We start from the raw sequence: 27,275 nt of genomic DNA on the forward strand, positions 1-27,275 counted from the left end.
CAAACACCATCGAGTTTACACAAAGTTCATAAAAGTGTTGATGTTTCCTACTTTTAAAACTCACATACAGTGTTCCCTGTGCACTAATGATGTAGCCTGTTAACCAAAGTTTGACCTTTCTGTGTTGTAAATCCAAGCCCACCCACCAGCTTGTCCAAAGTCATAATCTCTGGCAGTGATGTCATTCCTTGACACTGAAAACAAACAGCGCCCAGATCTGTTTCCTTTCTCCTGCAGGTTTGTCGTCCATTGTAGAGGCGCCAATGGGTAGGGGCTCAGGCAACCACAGGGCTTTGCTTGGGCCCACTGGCTTGAGAAGCTGGCTTCCAGGGACTGGACCAGACCAAAAAAACCCAAAACAAAAACACCCCCGAACTTCCTCAAACCACCTCCAGAGAAGGCTGTGCAAGTTCTACTTACATAATTCATAAGAACGTGAAGACCAAAGCAAGCAGTTGGCATCCAATAAAAGGTAAATATATATTGTTTATTGGAACATAACAAATACCAGTTTTACAAGGAAATTTGGTAGAGAGAAATATGGAGGAAAAAGTTGAAAGGGTTTTCATTTCATTTGTTTTAAAGAGATTTTTAAAAGGGTTCTGTAGATATAGTATTCTAGATACAGAAGTCCAGGTGAAAAGCATTGGTTGTGATTATGCAAGAATATTCTACTAACCCTGAAATAAATATAAATACATACAGCTAAAAAGAAATATATCAGTGACTTTTGGTACCAAGCAGGCTGTGAAACAAAACCAACTAACTGGTAAATGAAATCCCATATCCTACATGGAATACTGTAAATAGATGTCAATACACCTTTCTAACAAATACTAGAAACCAGAAATTAATAACAGCATGACATAAATTCAAATATATTTTTACAAAAACTAATACAAATCAAGTAGCCAAACAGAAGACATAAGAACAATTTCCTAGATAGAAGCCAAAGGAGTCAGTCAAAACTTGGTATAAAACACACAGCAAGAAAATAAATATGATAGAACGCCCATTTCACACTCGTAGTAAAAGTAGATATTTCACTGAATATTGGTACTTTCATCAGGGATTGGTTCCAGGGCTTCCCCAGATGCTCAAAGTCCTTATATAAAATGGCATGGGATTATTGGCCCTCCATATCCGTGGTTTCTGTGTCCCAGAACATTTGACTTTTGAATCCCAGGATGCAGAACCTGTGGACATGGAGGGCTGACTGTATACAGTAAACAACAGAAAAAAAAAATTAACAGATTCTAGTGCAAACACTCGGCACTAACATTATAGCCCTGTCTCCATTGTCTCTTAGATAGACTATACCCACTTTGCTGTGATGCTGGTGTCTCTGTGCTCTTTTCATTAGGACATCTCCTTGTTGCTATTGTCTTCCTGTTTTCTACTCCTCCCTTCCTTACTCCCTCTCTACATTTTTGGCCCTTTCATCTTTAATTTGCTTTATTGGGAGATATGGCGGGGAGGATGTGTGCAAAGAAACTTTATTTCCTAGATGCTAGGGCACTGCATTGGCTGTTTTTATGCCTCTGAACTGAAGGCTTCCTAGACGAGTCCCTCTGGAAATACAATATACTCACAGTTTTAATTCTGCACCAAATATGTACTTGGAGTTATATACTGTTTGAGAAATCAGGTTATAATTTCTAGTGGTTGGCTAACTTAGATGCCTGCTTACAGGGGGAATCAAAGATTTTATTATCTCAATCGCTCAATGAAAAATTTTACAATCCCATGTGACCTGGGTTTCTTGGATGACCCGCTGTGTGATTATTCCTCCCAGAGGCCAGTTTAGTCATGTGTCACACTTAGAGGTTTATTCTTAAGTGGCATGAGGTTTCTGCAGGCAATAAAACCAAAAGGAATATTTTCTTCAGCTGCAAAATAATTCAATAAAATTCAACATTTATATTCATATTAAGCCCTCTAGCAAATTAGGAATAGAAAGGAACATTCACCAGATAAAAGACATACATAAAAAGACTTAAGCATATATCATATTAAATAGAGTGACAGTAAAAAAGATTTTCTTTCAAATCAGGGTGACTACTCTCACTACCCTACCATATTATACTGGAGGTCTTAACTAGTTCAGTCAACAAGAACCCTTTGTCCTCTCTCTCAGTTTTTCAATAAATATAAAACTGTTCAAAAACAAAGTCTATTAATTTAAAAAAAAAAGCAAAGGTGAAAATTCTTCTAAAATAAAAGGTGGAGGAATTGACCTTACCAAAAATGATGGGTTTAAAAATAAATAAATAAATGATAGTATCAGGCTAAATTTCTACAAGTGGCAAAAAAAAAAAAAAAAAAAAAGACGGGTTTAAGAAACAGCTATAATGAAAAATGTTGATATAGCTGTAGAGATAAAGCAAAAGTGATGGAATTGAACAGGAAGCTCAGACAAAGAGCCATCTGTAGTGGGAACTTGTTCTATGTCAGAGCTGTCCCTGCAGATCAGTGGGGGAAAGAATGACTATTAAATAAAATGGTCACTTTCAAACTACAGGCATATATCTTGAACTAATGATGCTTGGTGTTTTTCACATGATGGTAAAAAGCCTATTCCACGGATATTTATTTGGCACAGTGGGGTAAGAGGGAAGAAATCTGAAGTCTCTACATGGAGCTTGCTGGAAAAAAATTCATTAAAATTTCTTTACACTATTCATATAATTTTAAGAAATATTTTTTTAAAATGAAGTAGCAGGTATAATATTATGTATTGAAAAATTTCCTAACTTTTCCAAATAAAATGTTTTTAAAAGGTTTATTGAGAAACCTGAGCTTGTATCTGCAAACTTTATCTTTAAAAAATATTTTTAAAATTATTGTTGATTTACAATGTTCTCTCAATTTCTGCTATATATCAAAGTGACCCAATTATTGTTTTGTCTTTTAAATGACCACCTGCATTTTCTGATCAAGACTTTTAGTTTGATGTCTCAGATTCTTAACACTTTCGGTGAAAAATTTACACAAATAGATAGCTAAAAATTTTTATATTTTCTAAAAATCATTCAGAAATTTAAGACATTTAATTTTTTTTTTTTTTTTTTTTAAGGGCCGTACCCACAGCATATGGAGGTTCCCAGGCTAGGTGCCTAATCGGAGCTGTAGCTGCAGGCCTACACCATAGCCACAGCAACGCAGGATCTGAGCCATGTCTGCATCCTACACCACAGCTCAGGGTAATGCCAGATCCTTAACCCACTGAGTGACGCCAGGGATTGAACCTTCATCCTCGTGGATGCTAGTCAGAGCCATTGAGCCATGACGGGAACTCCATAAGACATTTAAAATTGTATTTAAAAAGCTGTTCGTTTTTCATATTGGCAAACGTGAAGTTGAAATTTCTTGTCAATGCCCCTCGGTTTAGAATGTAATAAATCTTCATGTCCAGTCTCCCAAATGTTGAAGCTCTAATCTGCAGAATGCCCATGTATTGTTAGAGCACTGAACACCTATTTTTATGCATCTGGGGAACACAGAAACACCCAGCTTTCCAGAGATTTTTCCTGAGATGGGTTAAGCCATTCTAAAGCAGTGACTCATTGATATGATCACACCTAACAAGACTAAGAAATCAGGCTGGGAAAGAGAGGATATTTAATGAAAGGAAATCAAAGAATTAGATAATCTTTGACATAGACACCACAGAGTTCTCTTTACTGATGAAAAAATAAAAGTTACAAGAGATGTAGTCTTGTTCAAGATCTCAGAGCTGGCTGTGAAGCAGCAAGAAATTAGATCAAGTAGGTATTCTAGGATACCAAGTCCAGTGCTCTCAGGAAGCCCAGGTAAAGGTTGTTGTTTCCTTTTCTTTTTCCTAGAGAGATCTAAGACCCATACAGTTCCAATGATTTCATCTTCTCCCTAGGGTTTCTATCCGATTCCACTCCACTCCCAAAGCCAGGCAGAATCAATTGGCTCCTCCCTGTCCCTGTAACACTAGCTTCCACTGGGTTATTTATCTGGTTGTAGTATGGTTAGCTGGGCTCACATTTGCCTTCTGAGTTAGCTTTGGCATCCAACATTACAATATTCATTTCCAAATTCCCAGGGTCAAGCACAATGCCTGGTAAAAAAGAAGCATTTAACAAATGTTTATTGAATAAATGAAATATTGGCAGTTCCCTTCAGTCATTAAAGTCTTAGCAGAGGCTAATTAGTGCCTCTCCAATTCTGCTATGAGGGAAAGCTCTATACATATCATTCCCCCGACTTTCAATCGCTTTCCATCTGCTCCCTGCTCACCAGTGGGGGCGGCATGAACCTTGTCCAGTACCAACACCCCCTGGGATCCCACCTGGTAGGAACTTCTTGTCTCAAAGGAAAGGGGCTGAAATGAACCCGCTGAGCATGTTTCCCAGTGCCCACCCCTTGCTGCTTCCAGAGGAGGATCTTGTGCTTTTGCTCTTTGGGCTTCAAATGGTGAGAGGAAAGGGCTGTTTTGTCTTCCGAGAGCGGGACATTCCACCTGGGGCTCAGGAGCAACGTGACATCCTGTTCTGCATGTGCCTTAGGAGGCTCTGGGATTTTTATAGCTCAGAATAATCTGTCTGGAACTATTAAAGCCACAAGGGAAGGAACCAGCAGGGATCACCCCTACAGAGAGGAAGAGGAGTTGGCTTCTGAGTAGTAGAAAAACTATTCACCATTTAAGGACATTTGAGTCTGGGAATGGCTGAAAAGTTGAGATGCTTAAAGGTTGAAGGAATTTTTAAAAAATCTTGGGCTGTAGGGAAACTTTCTTACCCTGGCCTATAATCCTTACAGGACCAGGCTTCCCTCTGCTTCTCTGCAGGCATCACCTGCTGCCCTATCCATGCTTCTTCTACTCCAGCCACCCCCACCTTGTTTCTGTGTACCTGCTCTAAAACAGAGGACTTCCTTCCCCAAGATATCTGCAGGCCTTTCCTGCCCTTACTTCAATGAGGCCTTTCCTCAAATATAATCCCAGGAGATGCCTTTCTTGCTGTTACATAGGATAGCCTTCCTCCATTCTCCTCCCTCTGCAGAGTTTACTAACATGGTATAATATCTTGATATTATTGTCTCCTCACTAGAATGGAAGTTCCATGAAGATAGGACTCTTGTTTATAAGATCGTGGCTAGACCCTAGCACCCAGCATGCTGCCCAGTAAATCTTCACTGAGTCAATGAAGGAAAGAATGAATGGGATAAGATATATGCACTTGAGCCTGACATAGTGTTTCAGCTTCTGTGACGAGAGTCATTACTAAGTAATCAGGAGTCTGATAAAGACTTGCCTTGAAATTTTCTGCAGGAGAATCTCCTCTACAATCTTTTTTTTTTCTTTTTTTTTTAACGGCCACGCTTACTGCATATGAAAGTTCCCAAGCCAGGGCTTGAATCTGAGCTGCCGCTGTAGCAACACCAGATCTTTTAACCCACTGTGCCAGGAGGGGATGAACCCATGCCTTTGCAGCCACCCAAGCTGCTACAGTTAGTTTCTTAACCCACTGTACCACAGAAGGAACTCCTTACATCCATTTTAATTTCCTGTACTATACTGAAAAGTATATATTTTCTTGCCAAGTAAGACTATGTAAGACTGTGGGAAATCCAGTATGGTGGTCGGGAGTATGGGCTGGGAACTCAGCTGATGCTCTGAGTATTATTTGTTGTGGAATCCTGGGTCTTTCTTTAACCTTTCCCAGCCACAGTTCCTCATCTATAACATGGAGATGGAGTAGGGCTTTCATGAAATTTAGACAACAGGCTCGACACAGAACAAGGGAACGATAAGTAGCAGGTTTAATGTTTACAAAAGGAGACTGGAAAGAGACGGCATAGAAAGGAATGGGTAATGCAGGTGTGGTAGAAAGCGCCTTGCTGGGAGTGGGGCCACTAAGATCAATATGTCAATATTTAAAACGCAGTTGTATTTTTACACAGGATCAATAAGTAAACTGGAAGCGAAATTAAGAAAACCATTCCATTTACAGTAGCATCAAAAGAACAAAATATTTAGGAATAAGTTTAACAATAATGTACAGTTTATATTCTGAAAACTACAGAAAATTGTTGAAAGAAATTAAAGAAGATTTAAATAAATGGAAAGACAACCCAGGTTCATGGTTTGGAAGACTTAATATTATTGACATTTGCTCTCCAAATTGATCTACACATTCAATTTACTCTCAAGATCCTGTTCGAGATGGGAGATCAAATCCCCAATTAAACTTAAGATGGCTGTAGGTCAGTGTGGCCAGTTTTTCTAAGACAGGAAAGCCAAGAAAACCTTAAACTTAAAGGACTTTGTTAAAGGGGAATGATTTGAAAAATAGTTAGGACCATCCCCAAAGGTGTAGTAACTTCATTGTAATCTAATTAATACAACCCCCTGTCTCCCCATCTAATCTTATCCCTTTGAATCTATGGAGCCCTACACAGGGTACTTTGAGCCTGGTGCCTTCTGGATGCCCCCTACTTGACTGAAACAAACTCAGGTATCACCAGAAGAGCCTTGTAACAAAAACAGGCGGGTCTAGGAGTTACAAGACCTGGGTTAGAATTCCTGTATGTGCAAGCTTGGCCAACTCAACTTCGTTGATCCTGTTTCCCTCACTTATAGGAAAGGATCATTCAGTGGTGCACTGGTAAATGTTTAACCATCAGCTCTCCGTTTGCCAGTTTCTGTGGTGTAAATACTCTCACCCTGGCCAATTTCCAGCCACCAGTGAGTTGGGAATAGATATGCACAACTAGCTCTCATGAGCTGGTAACTGCCATCTCCAGCAACACCTCTTAATACTTAGGTTACAGGGTTTTTAAGATGATTAAATGTGAACTGTATGAAAAATAATTAGTGGAGTGCTTTAGTAGAGCATCAGTAAGTAAATACCTATTGGGTGAGGTGCTCAGAAAGGAGGCATTTATTTTGGGCCCACTCCGAGGGGTGAAGCTTAGGCTGGTTCACTGGGAGAAAAGCTGGTGGGCTGGGGAACGGAAGTATGAGAAAGAGAATGAAACTGAGCTCTTATCTCAATATCGGTATCTGGGAGGGCATTGAGGGTAGCATCTTCCTGAAGGAAGTTCTGTGATTTCTGGAGCCTAGTGGGCCGCTGGTTATTTATGGCAGGGGTTCTCAAACTTTATCATGCCTTAGAATTTTCTGGAGTATTTGCTAAAACAGATTGCTGGGTTGTAACTGCAGAGTTTCTGATCCAGTAGGTATAGGGTAAAACTGAATATTTGCATTTCCAAGAAATTCCCAGGTGATGCTTGACACGCCTGTTTGGGACTCACACCTGGAGAACACCGAAATTATAGCAATGAAGGCTAGGGGGCTAGAGATGGAGTATTCTCTGTCTTGGCGGGTATCTCTGGCTCTCTTTCTCCAGGGTTCAGGGCTCCATATTCCTCCTCTTGCCTCTCTGTGCTGCTTTGGCAAAAATGATTTCTTTTATTTGGCAAAAATGAACTGCGTGTGATTATCTCTGAAGGTAAGACAGGGTGATTCATATGAGTTCATTTGTCGTTTTTCTTAAACAATGATTACGAATTTCCTGTGGAGGACAGTTACAGCCGCAAAGATGTTGTGTTCTTTGCCATGAACAGCTTTCTACCTAGGACTTCACTGGGGAACCAGGCTGGGCGAGGTACTTGGGAGAGAATGGATCACCAGGAAGTATGAGGACTGGTGAACAGTCAGATCCTGGGGCTATGCTGTCCATATCAGCCACATGTGGCTTTTACAATTTCATTCAAAGTAGATAAAGTCTGGAGTTCCCTGGTGGCCTAGCAGTTAGGGATTTGGTGTTGTCATTTCTGTGTCTCGGATTTGATCCCTGGCTTGGGAACTTCTGCATGCCATGGCCATGGACAAAAAAATTAAAAAGGAGATAATATCTAAAACTCATTTCCTTGATTATACTAACTACTTTTCAAGTCCTCCATGATCACATGTGGCTAGTGGCTATCACACAGGATGGCTCAGATAGAACCTTCCCACCATGGCCGGAAGTTCTATGGGACAGCACTGGTCCAGAGGACGAATGAAGAGAAGGTGGGGAAGGCTTTGAGGATGAAGGGATTGGTGATATCCCTCGAGAAATGAGCTTCTGCCCCATCCATATCAGGCTGGGAAGACTTTGGAGAAACTTTACGCTTCAGACAATCTGTAGAGACTGCAAAGCTCTTTAAATTATAACGTCCCAAATTGAAATTAGTCCACGGTGTCCCAGCCCTTATCCCGCAAAGCTGTTTTGCAGTTAGGGCTCGAAAACCATGAATGGCATTGGATTGAATGCTTTGACTGCTTTCATAGTCAACCCTTTATTTTTCCTACAGCTTCCTGCTCAGTGCCATGGCCTTTCTAGGAAGAAGGGTATGCCAGGAAATGCAGGTTGGGTGCTCTCAGGCTACCACCCTACTAGGGAATTGTCTTCCTGTCAGCTGTGTGTGACTGGATGGTAGGTGAAGGGCTTTTGGCTTGTTTCCACTGAGTCACCAGGACTCGGCTACACTGATGACAGGGCCTCCCTCCTAGGGGCCCGGCTGTGTCTCAGGATCCCATTGGGAGTGGGAGAAGAAAGTCTCAGGTATGCTTGACGTTATGCAGGTCAGTGTGGTCACACTTATCCAAAGAAGAGAGGATCCAAGAAAACCTTGAACATTTAAGACTTTAAACTGTGTCTCAAATGACACTGAACTAATTTGTGCAGCAGAGGCCGTTTTGTTCTGCAGTCAATTCCCTTCTCTCCCACATCTTCTAACACTGATTCTGCCTCCAAAACCCCAGGCCCCACCCCTTTAAAGAAGGTTTAGTTAATTCCTAAATTTACATATAATTTTTCTAGTTTTCCCCTCCAAAATCTTTTTGTTTCTGATGCTCTACTGCAGCAGTTTTCTCCAGAAAGTTATTTCAGTGCTTGGGCAAGGAGGAGGGTCTCCAGATCCTGGAGATCTGGAGAGTTTAAATGAAAGTGTATCCAAAGGAGGCCTCAGGTTTGGAGGAAAGCACTGGGAAGGGCAAAGAGAAGAAGGAACCCAGATACATTCTTTGCAGTAGTAAAAGGATCATGTAGAAGAATCCAGGTTTTAAGTGTTTAGGGACGTGGGGCAATGAATAATCATTCCTTACCTGTACACGATGCTTCCTGGTTTGTAAAGTTTTTTAATATGATCTTATTTTGACCCCTCTACATTCTTGTGAGGTAGTAAGAGCAGGTGGTACTGTTCTTATTTTACAGATAAGGAAAAATTTTCAAAGCGTTCTGCTGGAATTCATCCTCTGTCTGCTGGTACCGAATTAAAAGGCAGAGACAGATTTTTAGGTAAAGAAGAAAAAAATAGCTGTATTGCTTTGCCAGGCAAAGGAGGGTCACAGCAGGCTAATACCTTAAAGACTGTGCCCCCACCCCCCTCAGAAAGAATTGCTAGGAGTTCTATAGTAAAAAGGAGAAAAACTGGTTTTCAGATAGGAATCAGGATTGGGACAAACATGCAGTCTTCTTTCTTTGGGGGCATTTTAGGCATCAAAGCTGGAGTCAGGAGATGTTCATGATGCTGGCTTGGGTTACTGCCTAGAAAAACAGTACTTGTGAAAAGGGCATATTGATCAAAGAAGAGAACAAACAAGGCATGTGCTAATAACCTTTAACCCACAGGCAATTATGCTCAAGGTGCCTAATCTTTAGCTTACAGGCAGTGGTGTTTAGGGTGCAATTAAGTCAGGGAGAAGGACAAGGAAGGACTCTAAGCTGTTCAATTTTATTCATTTCTAAAAGAAGCATAAGGAATATAACTTTTCTCTTAGGTGTATAAGATGCCTATATTATTATGTGTATTCCTTTTTCCTTGAGAGGGAACCAGGTTCCTGCCCCAAGGCTGTACTATTGTTGCTTGACTGTTCCTCCCTTGTCTTTGCATTCCCTTCCTTCTCTGATCAGCAACTGTCTGAACCTGTCCCTAGGAACTCAGGGAAGGTCATGGTGGCTGAATGAGGCCCGTTTCCTAAGAACAAGAAATGTGGGACACAGAAAGGATCTTGTACCCAGGAACCCCACAGGGCCGTGTCTCGTATCAAGAGTGACAATTCCAAGAATCCCACTGCACCCCAAGCCAATTAAATCAGGATTTCTGGAAATAGGGCTGTCAGTTTTTCAAGCTCTCCAAGTGATTTCAACATACAGCCAAACAAAACAGCCCGCCTCTTTAAAACAGTGCTTCTGAAAATTTGATATGCAGAGGAATCACGTGGGGAATCTTGTCTGTAGGCCTGCAATTCTGCCTTTCTAAAGCTCACTCGGGAAAAACAACTGATCTAAGGATCACACTTTGAATGTGCCTGGCTTCAAAGACATTTTTTGGGGGAAATTCCGAGTTCTCATGCAGGCTTCAGTGAATTCTTATGTAAGTATGTATGTGTGGAGGGGGTTGGGGGGGGCACGTGGGGAGGAGATCAGGATAATCAGAGCCCTATTAAACATTCTGTTTTTTTTCTCAACCAACAAGAAAGCACAGCATGTTCTAGTTATGCTCAGAGTCATCTATAAAAAAAGAAAAATTCTCTTCATAAATGCCTGGGAAGATAACTATTACTCCTCCAGTGACGGCTGTCCTGCACTCTCAAAGACAGGTGAAAGCTTGTTATGAAACCGAAGGTTGCCATTAGTTATACCCATTTCACCTGTAACTTGCCTTTATTAATCATTATCGTTTTAATTGTTGCCTCAAGATTTGCATGTTCTCCAACCACTAGGTATCCTAAACAATGTTTGCCTGAGTTTTCTAGAAATTGGGAGTCAGCTGTGTCCAATTCAGCTGACCTGGTTAAGACAGGACGGGAAGTACCCACCCTTCAACTGGGCATGCTCAAACAGCTACCCAGCGACCTTTTGAAGGCCTGTAGCACAGCGTACTTACGCCTGCGCAAAGATGATGACCATGATTCCCCAACTTTTTCCAATCACAAGTCTCCAGGCTCAACCCACGCTCACCACTTCTGAGTATCCTGAGCCCTTACTTTCTGGGGGGCAGATGGGAGATTTGTCCTCCAATCTCCTTGCTTGGCTTCCTTGCAAATAAGCCCTCTCTTTGCCGAAAACCTGTGCATTTCAGTATTTTGGCTTGCTATGCATCGGGAAAAATGAGCCTGGGTTTGGCAAGGGCAAGCTCTGGAGGGAGGTCTAGATGGAATTCTTGCTTGTCGGCCCCTTGCAGGTTCTGAGAGTCTGTGGATGAACCAAGCAGCTGCAAGGTACATTCATTCCAGGACTATTCTTGACGTCCCCCAAGCGAGGTACCCTTGAACTTCATTTTTTTTTTTTAGCTTTTTAGGGCCACACCTATGGCATATGGACGTTCCCAGGCTAGGGTGTTCAATGAGAGCTGTAGCCACCAGCGTAAGCCACAGCCATAGCAACGCGGGGATCCGAGTCGCATCTGCGATCTGCACCACAGCTTGCGGCAAGGCTGGATCCTTAACCCACTGAGCAAGGCCAGGGACCGACCGGCATCCTCATGGATACTAGTTGGGTTCCATAACTGCTGAGCCCCGATGGGAACTCCTGAACTTCTGCATTTAGTTTGCCCTTGCAGCTAAGAAACAAACGGCCTTGGGGGCTGGGTTTGAAACACACCTTTTGGGTGAGTAAACTTGTTAAAGAAATGTACCTATTTCTAGATTGTTTTTGCAATCCTGACGAAATGGTGGGTTGGAGGCCCACCTGGTGGGATTTTGGCAAATAGTATAAAAGTTTACAGCTGTTGAGGTAGTTGGTACCTGGGTTAAAGGCTTGGGACTCTGGTTTTTGGATTTGGGCTTGTTTGGACATGGCCATTTATGACTCATTGTCTTAATTGTTAAGAACTGGCTATTGGGGGTTGAACTTCTTGGTAACCATGGCTGAGACCATCAGAAAGATTTTGTTGCTGCAACCTCCTGAAAGCAAACTCCTTTAAGGTGGGAAACATTAATTCACATCCTAGGCTGCTTTCTCAAATTCAGGAACTCTCAGTGATGAATCTGGGGAAAAGAAAAATAGGGTATTTTTTTGGTAACACTGCATGGCTACTGTATCTTTAGGCTCTGAAGCAAAATGGTCTACAAATGGAATTTATATTCCAGTACAGTTTTGCATCTAGACCTACTTTGTAAATGGGAAGAAAAATGGGATGAAATACCTTATGTATATATATAGTCTTGTATGTTTATTGCATCAGAATAAACTTGTGCAAAGAAAATGTAAGATTATGATTCAAAAGCAAGGAAAGGCAAACCTGATTTGCTTGATTCTAAGGAGGAGGAGGATGACTTGCTATTATTTTAGTTGAACTCTCTGAAGGCCCTTCTTCTACCTTATACGATGGTGTTGCTGCTCTTTTGTTGCTGGTGCTGGAGCCTGGGCTCCACATGTGCCAGATGAATATCAGTTTGTGCAGGACTTAAGAGTAAATAATGAAATTCTAGAAGATATTCATCCACTAGTCCCTAATCCATATGCTCTGCTCACTATTCTGTCTGGAGATTTTTGTTGGTTTACCATATTGGATTTGAAGGATGCCATATCTATCTCCTTGAGTTTTGAATCCCAGAAGTTTTTTGCTTTCAAATGGAAAGATCTAGATACAAAAGTTAAACAGTACTGCAATACAGTACTTCATGGATTTAAAAATTCACTTATAATATTTGGAGAAATCCTGCCAAAAGATTTTAGGGACCCTTAATTAAAAGAGGGAGCCCTGGAGTTCCCTTCGTGGCCCAGTAGTTAACGAATCCAACTAGGAACCATGAGGTTGAGGGTTTGATCCCTGGCCTTGCTCAGTGGGTTAAGGATCCAGTGTTGCCGTGATCTGTGGTATAGGTTGCAGATGTGGCTCGGATCCTGAGTTGCTGTGGCTCTGGTGTAGGCTGGTGGCTACAGTTCTGATTCAACCCCTAGCCTGGGAACCTCCATGTGCCACAGGTGAGGCCCCAGAAAAGACAAAAAAGACCAAAAAAAAAAAAAAAAAAAAACTAACAAACAGAAGCCCTACTTCAGTTTGTGAATGATACTCTGATTGCTAGTAAGGCAAAGGACACCTCAAATCAAAATACAGTTTTGACTTTGTCAAAAGAATTCAACTTTTTGCTTGAATGAGGCTATAGTTCAAGAAAAAGGCACAGATTTCTCAGCCCTCTTAAATATTTGGGTATTGTCCCATATTGGAAAAAACATACCAGAACTCTTGAAAGCAATAACAGAGCATGTTTCTCTGAAGGGCAGCCTATTGTTATTTTGGAATCAAATCCTGGGTTTCTTATCCCTCTGAATAGAAGAAGTATTGGGGAGGAGACAGAGAAGGGGCTTAATAGGTGAAGGAAATTAAGAAATAAAAACTGCTAATTATGAAAGTCACAAGGATGTAATATATAGCACCAGAAATACAGTCAATATTAGATAATAACAGTGTGTAATCTAAAATTAGCAAACTGTTGTGTGATACACCAGAAACTAACAGAACATTGTATGTCAACTATACTTGAATTAATGAATAAACGGGGAAAAAAATTGGGGGTATGATGCTGTTATATACAGAGTAGATGACTGACTGATGGGGACCTGCTGTGTAGTGCAGGGAGTCTTCTCAATTCTGTGGTGAACTGTGTGGGAAAGAATGGCTGTGTATATGTGTGGCTAATTCACATTGCTGTACACCTGAAACTGACATAGCATTGTAGGTCAACTATGGTAAAATTCTGAAATAAATTGGTGGTATGAACTGACAGAAGAAAATTTCAAATAATGATGTATGTGAAAGTCATTCTGGCTTATGTATGATTTAACTTAAATTTTATGCTAAGTAAAACAGCCTTTTGTGTCCTATTAAACATTACATTTAATATTTAATTTTTTATTTTTTGTGTTTTTCTTTTTATTAGAGTTGATTAAAACGTTGTGCCAATTTCTGCTGCACAGCAAAATGACCCAGTCATACATATATATATATATATTCCCCCCTCCCATGTCATCTTTAATCGTGGTGCATCCCAAGAGACAGGATATAATTCCCTGTGTTATACAGTAGGACCTCATTGCTTACCCATGCCAAATGCAACAGTTTGCATCTACCAACCCCAAACTCCCAGTCCATCCCACTCCCTCCCCTCTCATCCCTGGCAACAACCAGTCTGTTCTCCTTTGCTCTGAGTCTGTTTCTGTTCTATGGATAGTTTCATCTAGGCTATATTTTAGATTCCACATATAAGTGAAATTATAGGGTATTTGTTTTTATGGTTTACCTCACTTAGTATGAGACTCTTCAGTTGCACCCATGTTACAAATGGCATTATTTTGTTCTTTTTTATGGTTAAGTAGTAATTCCATTGTCTATATGTACCACATCTCTTCTTAATCCATTCATCTGTTGATGGACATTTACGTTGTTTCCATGTCTTGGCTGTTATGAATAGTTCACGTGAACATAGGGGTGCATGTATCTTTTTGTAGTTTTGTCCACATATATGTCCCACAGTGAAACTGCTGGTTCATATGGTAGTTCTATATTTTAGTTTTCTGAGGAATCTCCGTACTGTTTTCCATAGTGGTTGTACTAACTTACCTTCCCACCAACAGTGTGGGATGGTTCCCTTTTCTCCATAGCCTCTCCAGCATTTGTTATTTGTAGACTTATTAATGATAGCCATTTTACCAGTGTGAAGTGATTCCTCATTGTAGTTTTGATTTGCATTTATCTAATAATTAGTCATGTTGAGCATTTTTTCATGTGACTACTGGACATCCATATATCTTCTTTGGAGAGATGTCTGTTTAAGTCTTCTGACCATTTTTCAATTGGATTTTTTGTTTTTATGCTGTTGTATGAGCTGTTTGTAGATTTCTGAGATTAAGCCCTTGTCAGTTGCATCATTGGTAACTATTTTCTCCCATTCTGTATGTTCTTTTTGATTTTTTAAAAATGGTTTCCTTTGATGTGCAAAAGCTTGTGAGTTTGATTAGGTCCCATTGGTTTATTTTTGTTTTTATATCTGTTGCCTTGAGCGACTGACCTAAGAAAACATTTTTATGGTTGATGTCAGAGACCGTTTTGCCTATGTTCTCTTCTAGGAGTTATATGGTACCTTGTCTTATGTTTAAATCCTTAAGCCATTTTGAGTTTATTTTTGTGCATGGTATGAATGTATGTTCTAGTTTCATTGATTTACATGCACCTGTCCAGTTTTCCCAGCACCACTTACTGAAGAGACTTTTTCCCATTTTATATTCTTGCCTCCTTTGTCAAAAATTCGTCATCGGTGTCTGGGTTTATTGCTGGGCTCTCTATTCTGTTTGGTCTATCCACGTAGCTGTTTTTGTACCAGTACCAAACTGTCTTTTTTTTTTTTTTTTTCTTTTTAGGGCTGCACCTGCGGCATATGGAAATTCCAAGGCTAGGGTTTGAATCAGAACTGCAGCTGCTGGCCTGCACCACAGCCACAGCAATGCCAGATCCTTAGCCCACTGAGCAAGGCCAGGGATTGAACCTGCATCCTCATGGATATTGGTTGAATTCATAAACCACCAAGCCACAATGGGAACTCCCCAGACTATCTTGATTACTCTAGCTTTGTAGTATTGTTTCAGGTCTGGGTGAGTTAGGCCTCCTCCTTGGTGTTTTTTTATTTTTCTTTTTTTTCCTCCCCCACCTCCCCCAGGATTGCTTTGGCAATTCTGGTTCTTTCATGGTTCCATATAAAATTTTTGGATTGTTTGTTCTGGTTCTGTGAAAAATGTCATGGTAATTTGATAGGGATCACTTTAAATTTGGGCAGTATGGCCACTTTAATGATATTCTTCCAATCCAGGAGCATGGGATATCTTTCCATCTCTTTGAATCCTCTTTAATTTCCTTGATTATGCTTTATAGTTCTCAACATATAAGAATATATGTTCTTCCACCTCTTTGGTCAGGTTTATTCCTAGGTATCTAATTTTTGGAGGTGTGATTTTAAAAGGTATTTTTATATTCCTTTTCTAATATTTCATTGTTAGTATACAGAAATGCAACCAATTTCTGAATGTTAATCTTGTATCCTGCTACTTTGTTGAATTCCTTCATCAGTTAAAGAAGTTTTTGTGTGGAGTTATTAGGGTTTTCCATGTATAGTATCATGTCATCTGCATGTAATGACAATTTTACCTCTTCTCTTCCAGTTTGAATACTTTTTATTTCTTTTGTTTATCAGATGTTGTGGCTAGGACTTCTGATATGACATTGAATTAAAAAAGTGGTGAGACTGGGCATCCTTGTCTTCTTCCAGATTTTAGTAGGAAGGCTTTCAGCTTTTCTTTGTTGAGTTTTATATTGGCTGTGGGTTTGTCATAAATGGCTTTTATTGTGTTAAAGTATGTTCACTCTATACCCACTTTGGTAAGAGTTTTTATTCAATAACAGATGTCAGACTTTATCAGATGCTTTTTTTGAAACTATTGAGATCATGTGGTTTTAGACTTTTTCTTAATGTGGTGTATGACATTGACTGATCTGGGTATGGTGGCTGTGGTGAACCTTCCTTGTGAACTTGGGATGAATCCCACTTGGTCGTGGTATATGATCTTTTTTATGCGTTGTTGGATTCCACTGGCTAAAATTTTGTTGAGAATTTTTGCGTCTATATTCATCAAAGATAATGGCCTATAATTATCTTTTTTGGTAGTTTCTTTGGTTTCAGTATTAAGGTGATGGTGGCTTCACAGAATGTCTTTGGGAGTGTTCCTTCTTCAATATTTGGGAAAAGTTCAAGGAGGATGGGCATAAGTTCTTCTTTGTATGTTTGGTGGAAATTGCCTGTGAAGCCATCTGGTCCTGAACTTTTGTAGGGAGTATTTCTATTACATATTTAATTTCATTTCTAATGACGGGTCTGTTTAAATGATCTTTTTTGACTCAGTTTTGATGGGCTGTATGTCTCTAGAAAGTTGTCCATTTCTTCTAGATTGTCTAATTTGTTGGCATACAGTTGTTTATAGTATTCCCTTATGGCCTTTTGTATTTCTGCAGTGTCAGTTGAGATTTCTACTTTCTCATTTCTTGTTTTATTTGGGTTCTCTTCTTGGTGAGTCTGGCCATAGATACTGAATGGTTGTGTTTTCATTGTCATTTTTCTCAAGGTGTTTAATTTCCTTTTTTCTTTACTTGTTGACCCATTCATTTTGCAGTAGAATGTTGTTTAGTCTCCATGTAGTCAGTTTTTTCACATTTTCTTTTTCCTGTAGTTGACTTCTAGTTTTCATACCATTATTGTCAGAGAAGATGCTTAAAATAATTTCTATACTCTTAAATTGGTTGAGGTTAGTTACTTTTGTGGCCCAGTATGCGGTCAATCCTAGAGAAATGTTCCATGTGCACCTGAAAAGAATGTATATTCTTATGGGTTTTTTTTTTTTTTTGAGGTAATGTCCTGAAAATAACTAATTCTGACCATTCTTTTGTGTCATTTAGCATCTCTGTTGCCTTGTTGATTTTCTGTCTAGAGAATCTTTGCATTGATGTGAGTGGGGTGTTAGTCTCCTACTCATTTTTTTATTCCCATCAGTTTCTTCTTTTATGTCCACTAGTATTTGTCATATATATTTTGGTGCTTCTCCATCCTGTATCTTCTTTCCTGTTCAGAGGAGACCTTTCAATATTTCTTTTAGAATGGGTTTAGTGTTGTTCTATTCTTTTAGTTTTTGCTTGTTGGAGAAATTCTTTATTTCTACTATTTTAAATAATCTTGCTAGGTAAAGCATTCTAGGTTGCAAATTTTTCCCTTTTAGAACTTTGAGTATTTCTTGCTACTCACTTATAGCCTGTAGCGTTTCTATAGAGAAATCACCTGGTAGCCTTATGGATGTTCCCTTGTAATTACCTCTTTTTCTCTTGCTGCCTTTAGAATCATCTCCTTATTTTTAACTTTTGCCATTTTTATTATAACATGTCTTGGTGTAGGTCTGTTTGGGTTCAACTTGTTTGAGGCCCTCTTTGCTTCCTGTATCTAGATATCTCATTCCTTCTTTAGAATTGGAAATTTTTCAGCCCTAATTTCTTCAAATATATTTTTAACCCCCCTTTTCTTTTTCTTCTCCTTCTGGAATTCCTATTATATGTAGATTGGCATGCTTTATATTATCCCATAGATCTTATATTGCTTTCATTTTTTTTCATTTGGTTTTCTGTCTGCTGTCCTGATTGGGTGAGTTCCATTATTCTATCTTCCAAGTCACTTATTGTTTGTTCCTTCAGGGGAATTATCCTGTTCTTTTAACTGGGGATGGTTCCTGTGCCTCTTCATTTTGCTTATATTTTTCTTACTATGTGAGTTTAGGGAAAACAGTTGTAGTCTTGGAGGCCTATTTATGTTTGGGAGCATCCCTGGGTAGCTTGTGAGAACTTACTATTTTTTTTTTTGGCCATGAGGGCTGATTTTGGTTTGGCTGCCTGCTATCTTTTGCCTTAGTGCGTGTAGGCTCTTCTCCCCTTGATGGGGGTGTAAAGGTATATGGTCTGCTTGTGCTTCTAGGGAGGTGGTGACAATGGGCAGCAACTGTAGGTGGTGCCTGGTCACCCAGCACTTGGCAGTGTCAGGGACTCATGGGGAGGTGTGGGCAGTAGGCTACTCTTGATTACAGGGCCCTTGGTAGTGACAGTGACCCTCAGGAAAGGAGTGGCAGTACCCAGAGCCTTTGACAGAGAGGCATGTGTGTTCCCAATGAGGTGAGGGCTATGGAGGTACTCTGTTGCAGGGCGCTCCTTGGCAGGGCCTCTGAGGTGACTGGTGCCACAGGTTGTGTCTGTTCAAGGGACTCTTAGTGGTAGCAGTCTGTGCCCACGTCAGGATTCCAAGATGACTGTGGTGGTTTGCAACTACCCCCGTAGCCCCTGCAAGAGCTGCCCTGCCACCTGAGAACCCTCACATGTATTGAGAAAAAGAAGTTTCCATGGCGGTTCTGCCGCCCTCCTCTCACACTCTCCAACAATGCTGTCTTGTTTCTCCTGAGGGCCCAGGTCTCTGGTGGTGCTCCACTTCCCAGTGAGTGGTGCACTGATAGCCCACTGCTAGCCAGATACCCTACTAGGGCTGTTTCCACACAGCCTCTGTAGCCCTCTTAGTGCCAGAACCAGCCCAAGGGTCTCAGGCTGTGGTGCACTCAGTGGTGGTACCAATGTTCTCTGCAGCTCCCTCTGCTTTACTCTTCTTAGATAGGCTGCTGCACTTTGCTCTGAGGCTTTGGGGCTCATCTTCCATCCCAGCTGATATCCCTGTCATTTAGGTGGCCTCCCAGGGTGAGGATTCCTTTCCTGTTTCATAGCTCCCTCTCAGGAATGCTGGTCCTATCCTGGTTCTTTTTTCTCTTCTCTCTCTCTTTTTTTCCTTCTTCTTTTTGTTCTACCCAGTTGTATAGAGATTTTCTTGCCCTTTTTGGAAATCTGAGGTCTTCTGTCATTGTTCGGTAGTTAGTATGTGAGAATTGTTCTACATGTAGATGGGTGTTTTTTTTTGGTTGTGATGTTTTTGTGGGAGAAGGTAAATTCCATGTCTTAATCCTCTGTCATCTTGATCCTCTTAATTTTTGTTTTTTTTTAATTTAAGCTATTTTTAAAGTTACAGTTGTACAATATTATGTAAGTTATAGGGATACAGTATAGTAATTCACAATTTTTTAAGTTCATGCTTTATAACTGTTATAAAAAATTTGCGGCTTATTTTATACATAATAATTTGTACTTAATCCTCTCCCCACTAGTAACCACTATTTTGTTTTCTTTGTGAGTCTGATTCTTTTTGTTAAATTTCCCAGTTTATTGTGTTTTTAGATTCCACTTATACATGGTGTCATACAGTGTTAATCTTTTTCTAACTTAATTTCACTTTGCATAATACCCTCCAAGTTCATCCAAATTTTTGCAAGTGGCAACATTTCCTTCTCTTTTATGGCTGAGTATTCTATTTTATATACAGCACATCATCATCTGTTCATCTGTTGATGAACACTTAGGTTGCTTCCATATCTTGGTCACTGTAAATAATGCTGCTAGGAACATTGGGGTGCATGTGTCTTTTCAAATAAGTGTTTGGGTTTTTTGGGAATATATACCCAAGTGTGCAATTACTGAGTCATATGATAGTTTTATTTTTATTTTATTCTATTTTTTCTTTTTAGGTCTGCACTCGCGGCATAGGCAAGTTCCCAGGCTAGGTGTCAGATCTGAGCTGTAGCTGCCAGCCTACACCACAGCAAATGCCAGATCCTTAACCCACTGTGCAAGGCCAGAGATTGAACCCGTGTCCTCATGGATACTAGTTGGGTTCATTACCATTGAGCCATAATGGGAATTCCCAGTGGTTTTATTTTTAATTTTGAGAAATCTCCATACTGTTTTCCAAGTATCTGCACTAGTTTACATTCCCATCAACAGAATACGAGGGTTCCCTTTTCTCTTTATCCTCTCCAATGATTGTTATTTGTGTTCTTTTTGATGACAGCCATTCTGACAGGTGTGAAGTGATATCTCATGATTTTGATTTACATTTCCCTAATGATTAATGATGTTGAGCATCTTTTCATGCGCCTGTTGTCAGTCTGCATTTCTTCTTTGGAAAAATGTCTATTCAGGTCCTATGTCCATTTTTATTCTTTTACTTTTTAAAAAATATTTATTTATTTATTTTTGCTTTTTAAGGCTGCACCCATGGCGTATGGAGGTTCCCAGGCTAGGGGTCCAATCGGAGCTACAGCTGCCGGCCTACACCACAGCAACACAGGATCAAAGCCGCATCTGCAACCTACACCATAGCTCACAGCAACACCAGATCCTTAACCCTCTGAGTGAAGCCAGGGATCAAACCTGAGTCCTCATGGATGCTAGTTGGATTCATTTCTGCTTCATTTTTATTTTTAATTGAAGTACAGATGATTTACAATATTGTTAGTTTCAGGTGTACAGCCAAGTGATTTAGTTACACATATATATTTTAAGATTCTTTTCCATTATAGGTAATTTTGAGATATTGTAATAGTTATTTGTGCTCTATAGCAAATCCTTGTTCATCTATTTTATATGTATTAGTGTGTATTTGTTAATCTCCTATTCCTAATTCATTTGTCCTCACTTCTTCCCTTTGGTAACTATAACTTTGTTTTCTATGAGTCTTTCTCTTTTGTAAGTTCACTTGCATGTTTTTAGATTCCACATATAAGCAATATCATAATATTTGTCTTTCTCTGTCAGACTTCATTTAGTATGGTAATCTCTAGGTCCATCCATGTTGCCACAGATGGCAATATCTCATTCTTTTTTATGGCTGAGTAATAGCCTATTGTATGTGTGTGTATGTGTATGTATGTGTGTGTGTGTGTATATATATATATACGTATGTATATATATATACACATGTATATATATACGTGTGTGTGTGTATATGTGTGTATATATATATCACATCTTTATCCATTCATCTTGTTATTGTCCAGGGCTCTTGGCCTCCTTAATCAGTAGAAATTGATAGAAATGCCAGACAGGAAAGTTCAGGCAAAGTTTTACTGGGGCCCCAGCTGCAGCAGGAGGGAGCAAAAACAAGTGATAGTCTTCCCTGCTTCCTTGCTCTGCAGAGAGGACGAGCTGGTTCCTTATATCAGGTGAGGGTAGTTATGAGTCCAAGGGTTGGGCCAGATGGGTGGCTTAGGTAATTTGCCTTCCCCTTTGGTGGAGGTGTGTGCCTTTCTTTGCTCCTGGCTCTGCAGAAGTGGCAGTTGGTTGTTTTAGTCATTTTGTATCTTGTCTATATTTTGCCCCAACTGCACAGGTATGCAGTTATTTTTAGTCTCTTAGAGTTTCTTTGTATTTTGTTGCTTGAGGAGACGTTTGTCCAGGTGCTTACTGCAGCAAAGGGCCTCAGGTCCCAGCCTGTCTCATTCCTCCCTGAGAGATTCCACATCCTTATTCTTAAGGGGTAAGGTGCTGAAGATTTCTTCTTCTGAAACTTCTTCCTGCTGGTCAGGGACCATAGACCTTAGCTTACCCTAGAGGTGTAGAAATTTCTCATTGATTTTTCCACAGATTGGTAGGGATCTGGGTCACCCTCCACTGGCATGGGGTGAATTCCTTGAGCCAGTATGACTTTTACCTAAAACTGAACCTTGAAGACACAAACTTAACCAAAAGGCTAAACAACCCAAGGCCAAAAAGGAGAACAACAACAATAGCCTTTAAAGGGCCTAGAGAGGAAAGGAACCTGGTTAACTTTGAGAGGGCTTCTTCTAAATGTTGACCAGGCAGTGGAGGTGATATCACTGCTGCTAAAATCATGAATTCAGCCTTCCTGGGTGTATGTTTCCTTAATATTAACTTCGTGTCCTAGCACATTAATTAGGGTGCAGCAGGCAATAATAATTATTGTACAAACTCCACCTTGTTCTGCCAAAAGGTAATCAAGAGCTAGACAATTGTCAAGACCTACATTAGCCAAAGAAACAAGAGAGGTGTTAAGTCTCATTAAGGCTTTTCCCATCTGTTCTATTATATAACCAAGCTGTCTTACTGTTGCTTCATGATAGGTGTAGCCTTCCTATGCATCTGCCAACCCTATAGCCAGCCCTGTCCCTGTTAAGGTTCTTCTTAGTGCCTTCCAGGTTTGATGGTGGGCTAGAGTGGTTCTGCTCTAGATGAAATTCCATCTTATCCCTATAGTGTACTCTTCTATGAAGTACATTATCCATGCATTTATGGGCTATAGCTTGGTCTTTGGGGGACCCCTCTTTCCAGGTTTTAAGAAGGACTTGGTCCCCAGGATTTATTGGTGAAGGAACTTCATCCTCTGTATTTCTAGTAGAAGCTGGTAGTGCCTTGTGGGCATAGTCCTGGGTTTCCTTCTGAACTTATTATAGAGTAATAATACATCTCAGGGCCTGGATCACCTCATCTAGTAGAACGTCAGTAGTAAGGAAAGGCCTCCCATAGGTATTTCAAAGGGGCTAAGCTGCAGACCACTCCTGGGGCTACGCAGACCCCAAGGAGTAGAATAGGAAGCAAACTGGTCCAGGGTTCATGGTTTTCTTGGCAGAGCTTTGCTAAGGTTTTCTTTAAAGTATGGTTCTTTCCTCTACCTTCCAGAAATCTGGGAGTGCAAGAGGTATGTAGCTTATAGTCTATCCCTTAGGGCCCTGGTGAGTTCCTGTGTGATCTGGCTATAAATGAAGGCCCGTTATTGCTCTGGAGGAACTTTGAAAGTCCAAACTGAAGAATTATTTTTTTTTAAAGAGACTTAGAGACTTTCATAGCCTTTTCAGATTGGGTGGGGAAGGTTTTGACTAAGCCCATGAAAGGATCAATAAATCAAGACGATATTTATATCTTGATCATGGGGGTATTTTGGGTGAAATGTGTCTGCCGGCATTCCCCTAGATGTGTCCCTTCGCATTGAATTGGCCTAAGTAATGGAGAAGGGATTGGATGGGGCTGTGGGTTATTATGGGCACGTAAATCATACGCAAACATTACTAATTTTACTATTCTTTTAAGCCCATTCCCTGAAAAGGCCTTTTGCATCAAGTCCCATAGTGTATCCCTCCCATAGTGGGTGGCATCATGTAAGCTCTTCATGAGCTTCCATTGTTGGGCCTTAGGGGTTAGAACCTGTCATCCTTTTTATACCAGCCTGTGCCTCCTTTGTCATAGTCCCATTTCTCAGCATTTTTGTTGTTGCTGTAGGGAATACTGGGGGAGGCTAGGGAGTTCAGGGTAGCTAATCACTAGGCCATTAACTTGATCAGGTGCCTGCATTTGAGCTGCTTGTTTTGTGGTTTGGTCAGCTTTGCTGTTTTCCTGGCTCACAAAAGACCCATCCCTCTGATGGCCCTATAGTGGATCACTGCTTCTAAAAGAATCAGAATCAAATCTTTATGTTTGATGTAGTAATTTCTAGTGGTTAACGTTCCTCTTTGTTTCTAAAAGGCAGCATGTGTAGCACATGGAAATCACATTTAGAATCAGCAAAACTAGTTCATTTCTTACCTTTCCCTAATTGCAAAGTTCTCGTTAATGCAATTAGTTCTGCCTTCTGGGCCAAAGTCAGGTGACAGGGCCTTGGGTTCTATGACCTTATTTAGACTAACTATGGCATACCCTGCCTTTCAAGTTCCCATTTCTTTAAAAATTCTTCCATCAGTAAGCCATTCAAGCTTCAAGAGGCTTGTCTAGAAGATCAGACCTGCTGGAGTAAGTTCATTCTATGGTCTCTATACACTGATGCAATAAGTCTCCACTTTCGACAGTTGGAAGCAGAATTGCTGGGTTTAGTGTTTGGCACATCTTTGCTATAAAGTCGGGGGTATCCATTAAGAGGTCTGATACCTTGTTATCCTTCCTCCAGTCAACCAATGATGTCCTTTGACTTCAGCGCAGATTGTACCTGGTGAAGGGTTAGTATATCAGTGTCATCCTGGGCGAGCTTAGAAGCCTCACTGACCACTAGAGCTGTGACTGCTACTGCCCTCAGGCAGCTTGGCCATCTCAGAGCCACTAAGTCCAATTGTTTGGAAAAGTAAGCCACTGGTTTATGATCCAGTACCAGCTTTTGGGTTAGGACTCCTAGCACTATCCCTGACCCTCTGTGAACTCATTGGGTAAAGAGCCTACTCAAGTTTGGAAGCTCCAGTGCTGGTGCTTTGCTCAACTTGCTCTTTAGAGTCTCAAAGGCCCACTGGTGGTCACTATCCTATTGAAGGGGTTCCCTTCTCTCTTAAGAGTCTCATATAGGGGATTTGATACAAGGCCATAATTTGGAATCAAGATACAACAGAACACAGATTGGAGATGGTAATGCACTAATTGCTGTTTTTCTGTCTATGGCCAGGGCTTGTGCCTGTGGGGTCAAAACACATTCTAAATATTGAACCAGTTGCTTTGAGATGTGAGACTTGGTTGGAAAGAATTTATATCCTTGAATATTTTTTTTTGCCATGAAATTTAGGACCCTAACAGTATTTTGATCTGAATCTTACTTGGCCTCACTACTTATCAATAAATCATCAACATGTTGTAGTAGAATTCCCTTCTTAAGGCTCAGTTACCTTGCTAATGAGTTTGCAAAAACATGAGGGCTGTCCCAAAAGCCCTGCAGAAGCAAGTATATTGGTTAGTTTCCAAGGGGTCAAGTTTCCTCCATTCAAAAGCAAAAAGGTAGTGGAAGTCTGGATATAGGGGAATACAGAAAAATGTATCTTTGAGGTTCTAAACAGAGAAATACTGAGTGCTCCCAGGCACTTGGCTGAGAAGGGTGTATGGGTTTGGCACCAGAGGGTGAATAGGGTTGACGGCCTCATTCACAGCTCGTAAGTCCTGCACAAACTGCTATTCTCCTTTAGGCTACAGAATGGGAAGGATCAGGGTATTGGAAAGGGGTTGGCAGGTCCTAATGAGTCTCTGTTTTAGGAATTTGGTGGGCATTGGTTGGAATCTCCTTCAGGGCATCAGACTTTAAAGGATATTGTCTATTCCAGGGGTATTTTCCCCTGGGCTTTACCTTATTTTTACTGGGGAAACACATTTTACCCTTCCTGACACCAAGGTATCCCAAATTGAAGGATCTATTCTCTAGTTTCTTAGAGGATGTCTTAAGGAATATTTTGATGACCACCAGCCATGTCATCTGGGGGTATTAACAGATACATTTTCTGTTTGGATTCTCTACCTCCTTGAACTTCACCCTGCCAGCTCCTAGATTATGTAGCACATCTCTTTGAGGAGGGGCACAGGGCATTCTGCCATATTCAGAAAGGAGTGAGTACTAATGATGGACCTGACTCTGCAAGAAAGGGGAATGGAATGTAAGTTGCCTTACCTTTGGCTGTTCATCAACTCCAATCACAGTACAGTCAGTGTTGGAGAGAGGCCCAGCTGGCAAAGTCAGAACAGAGCAGGTGGCTCTAGTATCTACAGGAAATTCAGTTCGCCTGCCTGCCACATCGAGGGTGACCTGAGGCTCTGCTGGAGTGATGAGGATGGATCAAGTGGGATCTGGAGCCAGGCAGATGCTAGGAACCATCAGTCAATGTAAGGGAATCTCTTATCTGAGAGATTTGAACTGGCCTGGTGGGTTTTGCCCCTCAGGCGTTCTACAGGAGAGCACTTGGGACATTCCCCCTTCCAGGGCCCCTCCTTCCTAGGACTCAGGGTCTGTATTATTGGTGAACTTCCTGAATGACTGTCATCTGGCTCAGGAAGGCTGCTTGGCTTTCATTTCTCCTGTATAACCTTTCAGCACTTAACATAATTCACAGGCTTCATCATACACCTTTTCTTTCCCTCTGATAGACACTATGTCTCATCCTAGCCTGGCCTACATGATCTTCACAGGTCTAGTGTGGGTCATGTTCTGAGATTGCACCTGCCCCTGCCTGATAAATTCAGTGGTGGGGATTGGTAGCCAATAGGCCATCTGCATGTTCCCTGGCCTTTCTCAGTATGCACTCTCTTTCTGGGGTGCAACAGTGGGCCACTATAACCATGATGTCCTGCCAGGTAGGAGGGAATGTCAACCTAAGTCTGATGAATTCATCCCTAATCTTAGCAGGGTTCTCTGAGAACCTGCCACACCTCTCCTTACAGATTCCTAAGGCTCCCATTGAGAAGGGAACATGCACTCTAGTAATCCCTGTGTTTCTAGCATCTATCTACTTCTTGGAGGGGGTAAAGGCAATAGTCTATGGGCTGCCAAGGCTTGGCATGAGGGGAGTCCCAGAAGTGCAAAAAGGAACTCGTAGAAGAAATGGAGCTAGGCACAATGGAAAATGCCATGAAGTCAGGACTTGGAGGCCTAGAGGTGCAAGTATTCCCATAGGGAATTTTTGGACATAGGGTGAGATAAGAGATTAGACAGAAGAATCCAGTATTCTTTCCCCTATGTGTTTGGCACCTATGATAAAAAGAGAACCTAATAATTCTATCTGACATAGGCTATAGCGAGTTTGGACAATGTTTCCCATGTGATGTAATATACCAAATACACCAAATTAATTTTGGATCTCTCTTTGGGATGCTTCAGGGGCCCACTTTAATTAGAATTTGATATTTGGGAAGTCCGTCAAAAATTTCAAAAAGCTTAGAAACACCCAGTCAGGCAGGATCATATGATGCTGTGAAACAATACTGATTCCTTGAGCTAAGGTGAAAAAATAGATTTTGAAAGTAGATTCAGATCACTGAAAGGCATGGAGGCTCACACAATCGGTTATCAAAAGCAGTGTTCTAGGAAAACTTTGTTCTATCAT

At 40.8% G+C, this 27,275-nt stretch overlaps 1 protein-coding gene across 17 annotated transcripts in view; it reads left to right on the forward strand.

Annotated features, from left to right (window-relative positions):
• Positions 1 to 248: 248 nt before the first annotated feature.
• LOC110260036 (uncharacterized) overlaps positions 249 to 27,275 on the forward strand; it is a 69,241-nt gene continuing 42,214 nt past the window's right edge. For 5 of the 17 annotated variants that reach the window (XR_002342788.2, XR_014842291.1, XR_014842285.1 and 2 more), the window contains exon 1: positions 10,846 to 11,284. The gene's annotated coding sequence lies outside the window, so the exon portion shown is untranslated. Of the gene's footprint in view, positions 473 to 8,342; positions 8,454 to 10,286; positions 10,396 to 10,845; positions 11,285 to 11,478; positions 11,632 to 11,898; positions 11,948 to 27,275 lie in introns of those variants that run through there. The other 12 variants (XR_014842290.1, XR_014842297.1, XR_014842298.1 and 9 more) reach the window with 8 other exon arrangements.

Source organism: Sus scrofa, chromosome 3 (assembly GCF_054392235.1).
Source record: "Sus scrofa isolate SSC_HxYL_T2T_F1_AM1 chromosome 3, Sscrofa_HxYL_maternal_Yorkshire_Landrace_v2.0, whole genome shotgun sequence".
Classification (NCBI taxonomy): Eukaryota; Metazoa; Chordata; class Mammalia; order Artiodactyla; family Suidae; genus Sus; species Sus scrofa.